Below are 8686 nucleotides of genomic sequence, written 5' to 3' on the forward strand. Positions count from 1 at the left end.
CAGCAACAGGTCTTATTTCAACTTTACAGATCACCTTCTGCTGTTAGAGCTTGGAACACTGAACTCGATCTGGCTATGCTCTGTTGAACATCCATCCAGGGGTAACTTGAGGTTATATCGGGGATGTCAAATCAATTTCCAGGACAGGGTTACACGTATAACATGCCGGCACAGTGAGGTAATGGGGAGACTGCAGATTGAATGTCAGATGCACTAGAAGTTAAAGCTGCCGTCCGTGAGATTCTGAAGTGGTATTTCTGTTTCGGAAACAGATCATTGCTCTAAGTCGTTAACTTGGCAAAGTTTAGACGTGTACTTTGCTGCCTAAAGTTGACTACGTAACAGCTGTAGTACTCTCAAATGACATTAACACCATGCTTAAGATTCTATACTTTCTTACAAATCGGTCCACGATGGGATTAAAATGATTCAGTCATTTCAAGTTTTGTTTTTGTTTTCATGCAGTTGGTGCACAAACAACATATTACATTGTTTGGTCACTTTAATAACAATATGTTTGTTTCAAACAACATTATGTCCATTTCAATCAACAATATGTTTATTTCAAACAACGTTATGTTTATTTCAAACAACTTTATGTTCGCCAAAAATACCATCACCTTTTTTTTGTGCGTTAAAAAATGTTTATCATCTATCTAGTGACCGTCTGATGAAATACATATACCTAGTCCAAGGTTTATAGGCTAAGAGTTCATTTCATTTTTGTATGCGTCAAAATAAGGATTACGTTCTTACTAAAAATGGAATTAAAAGAGGCAATGCTATTTTTAAACTAAAACAGAGGGATTACATTTCTTGTGCGTCAGTTTTAAAAGGACACAGCCCCTAGTGTCAGTTGGAACCTGATACTGTCGTCATTTGTTTCTGAGTGGCTAAAGTCCTTGGGCAAGATTTGAACCACCAGTGTGCCTTCAACTCAGCTGTATAATTGGGGACCTGGTAGGATAGAGGTTGCAATGTGAATGCTGTAATCCTGAACCTGGTAGGATAGAGGTTGCTATGTGAATGCTTTAAACCTATGCGCTTATAAAGGCTACAATGGATGTTATGCTTCCCAGGTAGTTGAGGTATAAAGGTTGCTGTGCCATTTTAGGTCCATGCTTGGGAGGGGTAATTGTACAGTGCTTTGTACAGTGCTTTGAACAATGAGGAAATAGATGAAAAAGTCACTTTATCATTATTTAATCAGTAAATAATGATAAAGGGACTTTTTAAAATCAAATTAAAAAAATTAATTTAAATTTTTAATTAAATTAATGAAATAAATGTGTAAAATCTGCTAATAATACTAGGATAAGGATGGGAATGAATTCTAAACTAAAAGAAGTAGTCAAACAGATGTCGTGAGTTGAAATACATTAAAAGAATGAATAAATAATCACTGGGGACCACAAACATCTGTATAACTTATTCTGTCTACGGGTACAATTATCCGTACTAAAACTTGGAGATATGACCTAGTTTGTGGTGAGATTGTCTGACGTCATCCCTAAACGATTCCAAGTCATACTGTTCATAGACTGATTCACTTCCTGGCCTCCTTTTGGTTTTCATCAATACAAACCCTTTACTGGAAGTGATGATGGTGAAAACTCTAATTGTGCTGAAGTAGGGCACTAGAAGTCTCATTCACTAGCTAAATCAAATAATTTAAAGAGGTGATTTGCAAAGAAATTGAAGATTAAAAGTTCTTTAAAATAATACTGACTCAATTTATATGTTAAGAGGGTAATGTTAAGGTATTTCAAAGATGTACTAATGTGTGGAGTGAACTTAGTTTGGATACCAACGTGGTCTCTAAGTGAATGGAGGTGTAAATCGTAACGATACTGTATAGGAACTAGACTATTGATAAGTAGAATACAGTGTTCTACTTGTTACATGTAAGGAGAATACTATTACGCATAATTATAAAATTAAGTGAACTCCCAAATATGGTATCAAAAGTTTGTCTAGAGACTAAGTGTTTGAAGTGAATCTGAAGATCTATATTGGAGGTAAAGAGATCTTCTTAGCCTTAGATGACACACAAAGTTTAGTTGTGAATTGTGTTCAGTTTGTATACATGTATCTTAAATAGTTGTAAATTTTGTGGAATATCTATTGTTCTTTAGCAAGTATGGATTGATAGTGATCAAACAATTGAATTTCCATGACAGTTTAAAATGTACATAGATGTGATATAACTTACATTACACTGGTTTGAAATGTAATATAACTTGTATTACACTGCTTTGAAATGTAATATAACTTATATTACACTGGTTTGAAATGTAATATAACTTATATTACACTGGTTTGAAATGTAATATAACTTATATTACACTGGTTTGAAATGTAATATAACTTATATTACACTGGTTTGAAATGTATTGACTTCTCTTCTATGGGAACCTTGTGTATTAATTCTGATTAAACAAATGAATTTCTTTAACAGTTTTTCCCAGTCAGTTGAAAATATACACTGACGTAACACAGTGTCTTAAATTTTAACAGGTTTGGAATGTATCAAATTCTCTTCTGTGGGAAACTATTTAGTCTAAAACTTGCATGCAACATCACACATTAAAAGACCTTAAAAAAACTTAGATGATGGTCCATTGAGAAAGGAAAATATGCTCTCATATCTGGTAACTGTTCCTTTTAGAAGTTATACTAACCACTGTAATGGTAGTCAGTAGTTTTGATTTCAGGTTGGGCTGTATTTCATAGCATTGAAAGAATGTTTGAGTTGTTGAATGAAAAGACAAATGGATTTAGTTTATTTTGAGAGCGTTTTGTACATTTTAAAGTAATTGAAGCAAATAGGGTGGGTTATGCTTGTTGTACTTTGTGGTGTAGAGTTAGAAACAGGTAAAAGAAAATCCTGTCAATGAAACAATTACGGTGGGTTATGCTTGTGTGGTACTTTTTGTGGTGTAGATTTTAATAGGGACTTGTAAGTAAAAAAAATCCTGTCGTTGAAGTAGTTTGGATGGGTTATGTTTGTCGTACTTTGTGGTATAGAGCCTTAGGGACAAGTAAAAAAATCTCGCCATTGAAACAATTATGGTGGTTTATGCTTGTACTTTGTGGTGTAGAGTTGGAGGCAAGTTAGAAATTCAAGACATTTAGGCAGTTTAGATGGTTATGCTTGTGGTACTTTGTGGTGTAAATTTAGGCTTAGAGACAAACACAAAGCCCAACACAAAAAAAAAGCCTGACATGTACGTCATTCGACAGCTTATCAGAGTGTTACGTATCGGCTTTGTAAGTCAACCTTGGAGTAACTGACAGGTATTTGTACTGGACAGTAGTAGCATATGTACACCTAGACTTTTTCAAGTCAACAGTATTGTGTTAATTGCAGTCGAGTGAACAAATTATACTGATCATAATATCTGTGTGCTTTAATTTGTCTTTGTACAGATAGCGTATGTGTGTGTGAAGCTGCAAAGTACTGTACACTCTAGACTGTAAGATATGTTTCGTTGTTCAGCCCTATCAGACTTCTTAACCCTTTCACCACCGATTCCCAGTATTGCAGGAACACACAACACAATCGACTGCTGGTTGGTCGTGTAGCATGAATGTCTATATCTTACAGACTATGTACACTTGTCACATTCAAGTCTGTGAAATTCTCCTAATTGTTTCTAGGAACTAAAGTATGTGAGCCTCGGGCATTAAATGTCTTTTGTGAGATATATCCACAGATCTGTGGAGTTACATGTATTGCAAAGTCTTATAGACTTATTCAAGTCTACAAATCATCACTGATAGACTTAAACAATCATTGAAAATAATTCTAGTAATTTCACATTCTTGCAAGCCAATTTTTCTGCTGATGCAACAAAAAATAATGTTCTGGCTTAAACCTTAGACTAGAAAAAGATTGTATTTAGGATATGGATTTTCAAGTGGCCTGAGAGAAAGCTTGTATTATTTCCAATGAACTTTATTTAGATCTGCTTTTTATTTGTATTTTGTGAGATAGTCTAGTGCCCAGGTATCCATGATACCCTGTCCTCTCTTCAACCGAGATCTTGAGATTTGATGCCACAGATAGCACTAGACTACTTTTGAGATAACCATGTGTGTGGAACTGTTGCAAAGTCCTGTTGGCTGCCACTTGTCAAGTCAATGTAGGATTCTTCGATATTGTATTCCAATGAACATATCTAGATATAATGTGTGAGCTTAGCTTCCATTGTCTTTGGAAGATAGAAGGGGTTGGCTTGATTGGAATATATAGAGTGAGAATTTATTTTTTTATACCTATATCAAAAATGTACAAGCTAGTACAAGTAATACAAATAAGTACAGGTGCACATGAGATCTAATATTACTTTGGAACAGTTTTGTTTATATACAATTTATTTCAATGTAAATATGATATGTGAATAGTATCTGGATATATACAATTCAACAAACATTACTCAGCTTAGAAATAAACATATATAACAAAGAACTATTCAATCCCAGGTTTTTGTGTTAGTGTTATCTTATCACAGCCATTAGGATCACATTATTTTCAGAATCAACTTTTTGGCACTACTGTCAGACAACTGTTCCTCACACCTAGATTTTGATCTTACAGTAATCTGAACTAGATCTTTAAAGAAATGTTTGTAAGGTCAAAGAAAAAAAAAGAATTAGTTCTGGTCAGGAGAGTCTGTCTAAAAATTTAAATAGTGTGACAGTGCTTTTTTTTTTTTTTTTTCTTTTTTTTAAAATAATACTCAACAAACCTGTCACTCAGTCTACTATTTATGGTAGTTACTGTTCTTTTTATTTACTACTTTCATTTACTTGTTCATGATTGGCTGTGCAGTTGTCTTCACTGAAGTAGGGAGGTTATTTTTGTGTTTCCCCATGGATCTGCAGACTGCATGGGCTGGACAAACACAAAAATAAAGACCGTATTTAAGTGATGCACACACTGACCAGCAAAAATTCTCTTTTTTTTGGCCTAAGAATACATTTTTCTTGTACATATACACCCCCCCCCCCCCCCCCCCCAAGATATAAATAAAAAAACGTACATTATACATTGCGGACTTTAATTTTAATAACAACTTTGTTACACAAAATAGACACAACTTTCACATTACATTTTCATTACACCAAAGGAGCGTGACTTCTATAGAAAGTTTCAAACTTGAGATTATTTTTTGTTTACCACTGCTGCCATCCTAGTAGTCAGTTAGGTCACAATTGAAAATGTAAGTATGTGTACAATCTCCTTCACTGTTTACACTTCATTGAAAACGTGTTTGACTACACAAAATAGTTAACATAACTACTTGTAATCCAAGGTTAAGAAGTAAATAACACGTTACATCATCTAGTTTGGAACACATCAAAACAAATATGTGCCAGATAGATCCAATAAGGTTTGTACCATTCTAGAGATGCTGTCCATTGAGTTTGAATCTGAAGATCTCTTTACCCAATCAGATCTTCAGATTCAAATCTAAAGATGCCCAATCAGATTTTCAGATTCAAATCTGAAGATATCTTTACCCAATCAGATCTTCAGATTCAAACCCTATGGATAGTCTCTAGACTATGTTTGTCCTGACTGAGGTCACTTTTATAGCCTGGATGACAATTTTGCGACTTTTCAAAATTTTCTGTTACATGAGGGGAGAGGGGTGGGGGTAGCAAAGAATCTAGGCTATCTTGGCTGACATACATCTATTCTATACCTCAGGACTTTGCTATCTGGCTCATCATTATTAGCCCAGATTGAGTTTTGGATATCTGGATCGACATATGGCCCAGAGATTTGGCTATCTGGCGTGACATATTACATTATGTATATATACATATACAAATATATTATACCCAGTGTACTCTAGTGTCAAGCCTATCTGATCACTGGGCTATGTGGGGAAGACTGCACTGGTACTAGATCATGTATTTGGCCTCCTTCATTCCAAAGTGGATTGAGAGGTAATCGACCTTGGAATCAGATATATTGAACTTCACATATCTCACAAAGTGTAATATTGCAATGTATTCACAGATACATGTATATACATGTGTGGGATGATGTTGTTTTGTAGATTCCATTGTTACAACCTAGAATTCCAGTCAGCTCAAAAGTACAATGAACCCTGAACTACAAGAATTCACCTGTGATAGATTCTGAAGAGAGCTGTTTATGTCTATATCTTGGTATTTTAACTCGCTGCCAACGTTAAGAAATTCTATAGTGTTGAACTAGAATACCCAAATGTATCATGTAAGGGAAGGGTCGAACCTCTTGTCATAATGATGTAGATCGATGGTAGTAGAGTCAGTATGGCGCAGTGCCTTTATAAGAACTCTTGCGGTGAATAAAAACAAACCTACATTCCCTTGTAGTGAGAAAATGTAGAGCACCAAAACAAAGGTGAAATTCTTGAAATTATCTGAGTTACATCCAAAATAAAATGAATATATGTGTGGGCGTTTCACTTGGCATATCTCTCAGTTTCTCAAGTAAAGTTAGGATTCCTGTGGGTTCTATAGAAAGATGTGAAATACGGTTAGGAAGCATTCCCAGGTGAAATCTGTGATGTTGAGGTCAGTAACATTTGATATACGTCATTTCTGGCTCATTGGTAGAATTTTTTCACGCTTTTAGAGAGAAATTTATAGAGATCGACCAATTTGAAACCAGATTCACTATTTAAAAAGTGTGACCAGTAGCCTACAACTTGTACGTTCTGAATACCATAGAATATTTCATTTCGTGAAATTCTAAGATTTTGTTTTATTTTTACTTCAAAACAAAAAGCCATGTCTTGCATAGTCAAGAATTAGATTCACTTCAAGTTCAAGTAATCTGTATATTATCAGTATACCTTTTATTTCAAGGAATATTAGGTAAATATATATCAAAATAAATTCAAATCGGAAAAAAAGGTAACATATATAGAATACCAATTAACTTGCAAAGTATTTTCTATGAATCCTGTTGTACTATAGTATTACAATTAAAAAAAAAATGGATTTTAAGATTCTTAGCTTGTCTATCTAGTAGAGATTGTCTAGTAGAGATAACTGGGTACCAAGTGAAATAAATTTAGTGTCTTGGTAATCTTACAAGAAAGTCTGTATTGAGTTGATCTTGGGCAGAATGTTATATATGTATATCCATGGATTTTAAGATTCTTAGGTTGTCTACCCAATGTCTTAGGTTGTCGTAGCAACGTAAATAAATCTTGGGGGTTGGTAATCTTTACAGGAAATTCTGTACTGAGACGAAGTGCAGTAATCAGCTTGGCCACATGTACATATTCATGGATATAAAGATATCAGTCTTAGGCGCTGTCTAGAGAGAATCTGTTCTGAGATGTAGTATATGTTCGTCATCAGCTTGACCACTTTTATATATCCATGGATTTAAAAGATTACTCTTAGGCCGTCTAGAGAGAACGGGTACCAGCTTAACAAATCTAGGGTCTTGGTAAACATTACAGGAAGTTCGTCTGTTCTGAGACTCGGCTGTGATCTTTGCTAAAGTAAAGTTATAGTTTGAACCTTGGCTTGATTCACATTGAGTACAGGAAATAGTAAGCCACGTTCTACAAACACTGTCATCTCCCCCCATCCCAGTCAGAGACTGTCACCAATCTCCCCTAAACTGCACCGACAACAGGAAACCATTTGGGCGGGCTTTTCTTGCTATAGTAAACACTGTACATGGTCTGTTAGTGACATAAATGGAAAAAAGAAAATTGAGAGCATGTCTGGCAAAGCATTTGAAGGGCAGTCTGTGAAACCAAGGACATGGAAACCTTACGTACTTGTCACTCACTGAGTGACGGCATGTCTCAATGTTGCAGCTCATTGCCACAGAACAAAAGTTATGTGCAAAAATGGTGTGCCCGTTGAAAAAAGTAGAAGGAAACCCAGGTGATGATGTCACAGCGATGAGTCATAGGAACTATAAAGTAAGAGTTTCCCCACAGAATGTAGGTTTAGAAGTTAAAACATCACTCTCCACTGCCCACAATGAGGAAGACGTTGGCAACTACGCTAAAAGGTAAGATACATTGCAAGTTGCAACATGGTCAGTGTTGACAGCCTTCTGGGTCTTTCATCACCTATTTATTCCCGGCCTCAAATGTATGTGTCCAGGATAATGAGATTCTTCATATTTTTCCCTTAGTAAATTTTTCAATAACTTGTCAGGTAACAGGAAAAACTGAAATTTTCATACCAAAATTAAGTAACATGAAATGAAAATGGTGAAAGAATAATCTGCATCTAATATCAAAAATTTCAAAATAATTTTCAAATTAATAAGATCCACAAAGATAAATGATTTTTTCTGTGAAATATGATTCTAAATCCTGGGCTTTTTACAGTTATGCTAATTCTAATGTGTATCCCCTGAGGTACTTTTTACTTTCAGAGTCAAAAAAGTACTGTTAGTGTTTAGAATAATCGCACCAAAAATCTTTGCTTGGTGGCAAACACTTTGCATGGATATAATAAATAATGCTATTGTAGATAAGGGATATAAGTTTCTCCATACTTGGTACTGATTGAAACATAGCAGTGTACTGTATCTCCTTGAGATTGATGCAATTTGATCACTCTTCATCACTTGGACAGTGAAATATCTATTAGTCACTTTATAGAGCAGTATATTTGGAAGGATCTCATAGCAATTTGTCTGCTACAACTT

The sequence above is a fragment of the Glandiceps talaboti genome, chromosome 21, assembly GCF_964340395.1.
Source record: "Glandiceps talaboti chromosome 21, keGlaTala1.1, whole genome shotgun sequence".
In the NCBI taxonomy this organism is placed as follows: Eukaryota; Metazoa; Hemichordata; class Enteropneusta; family Spengelidae; genus Glandiceps; species Glandiceps talaboti.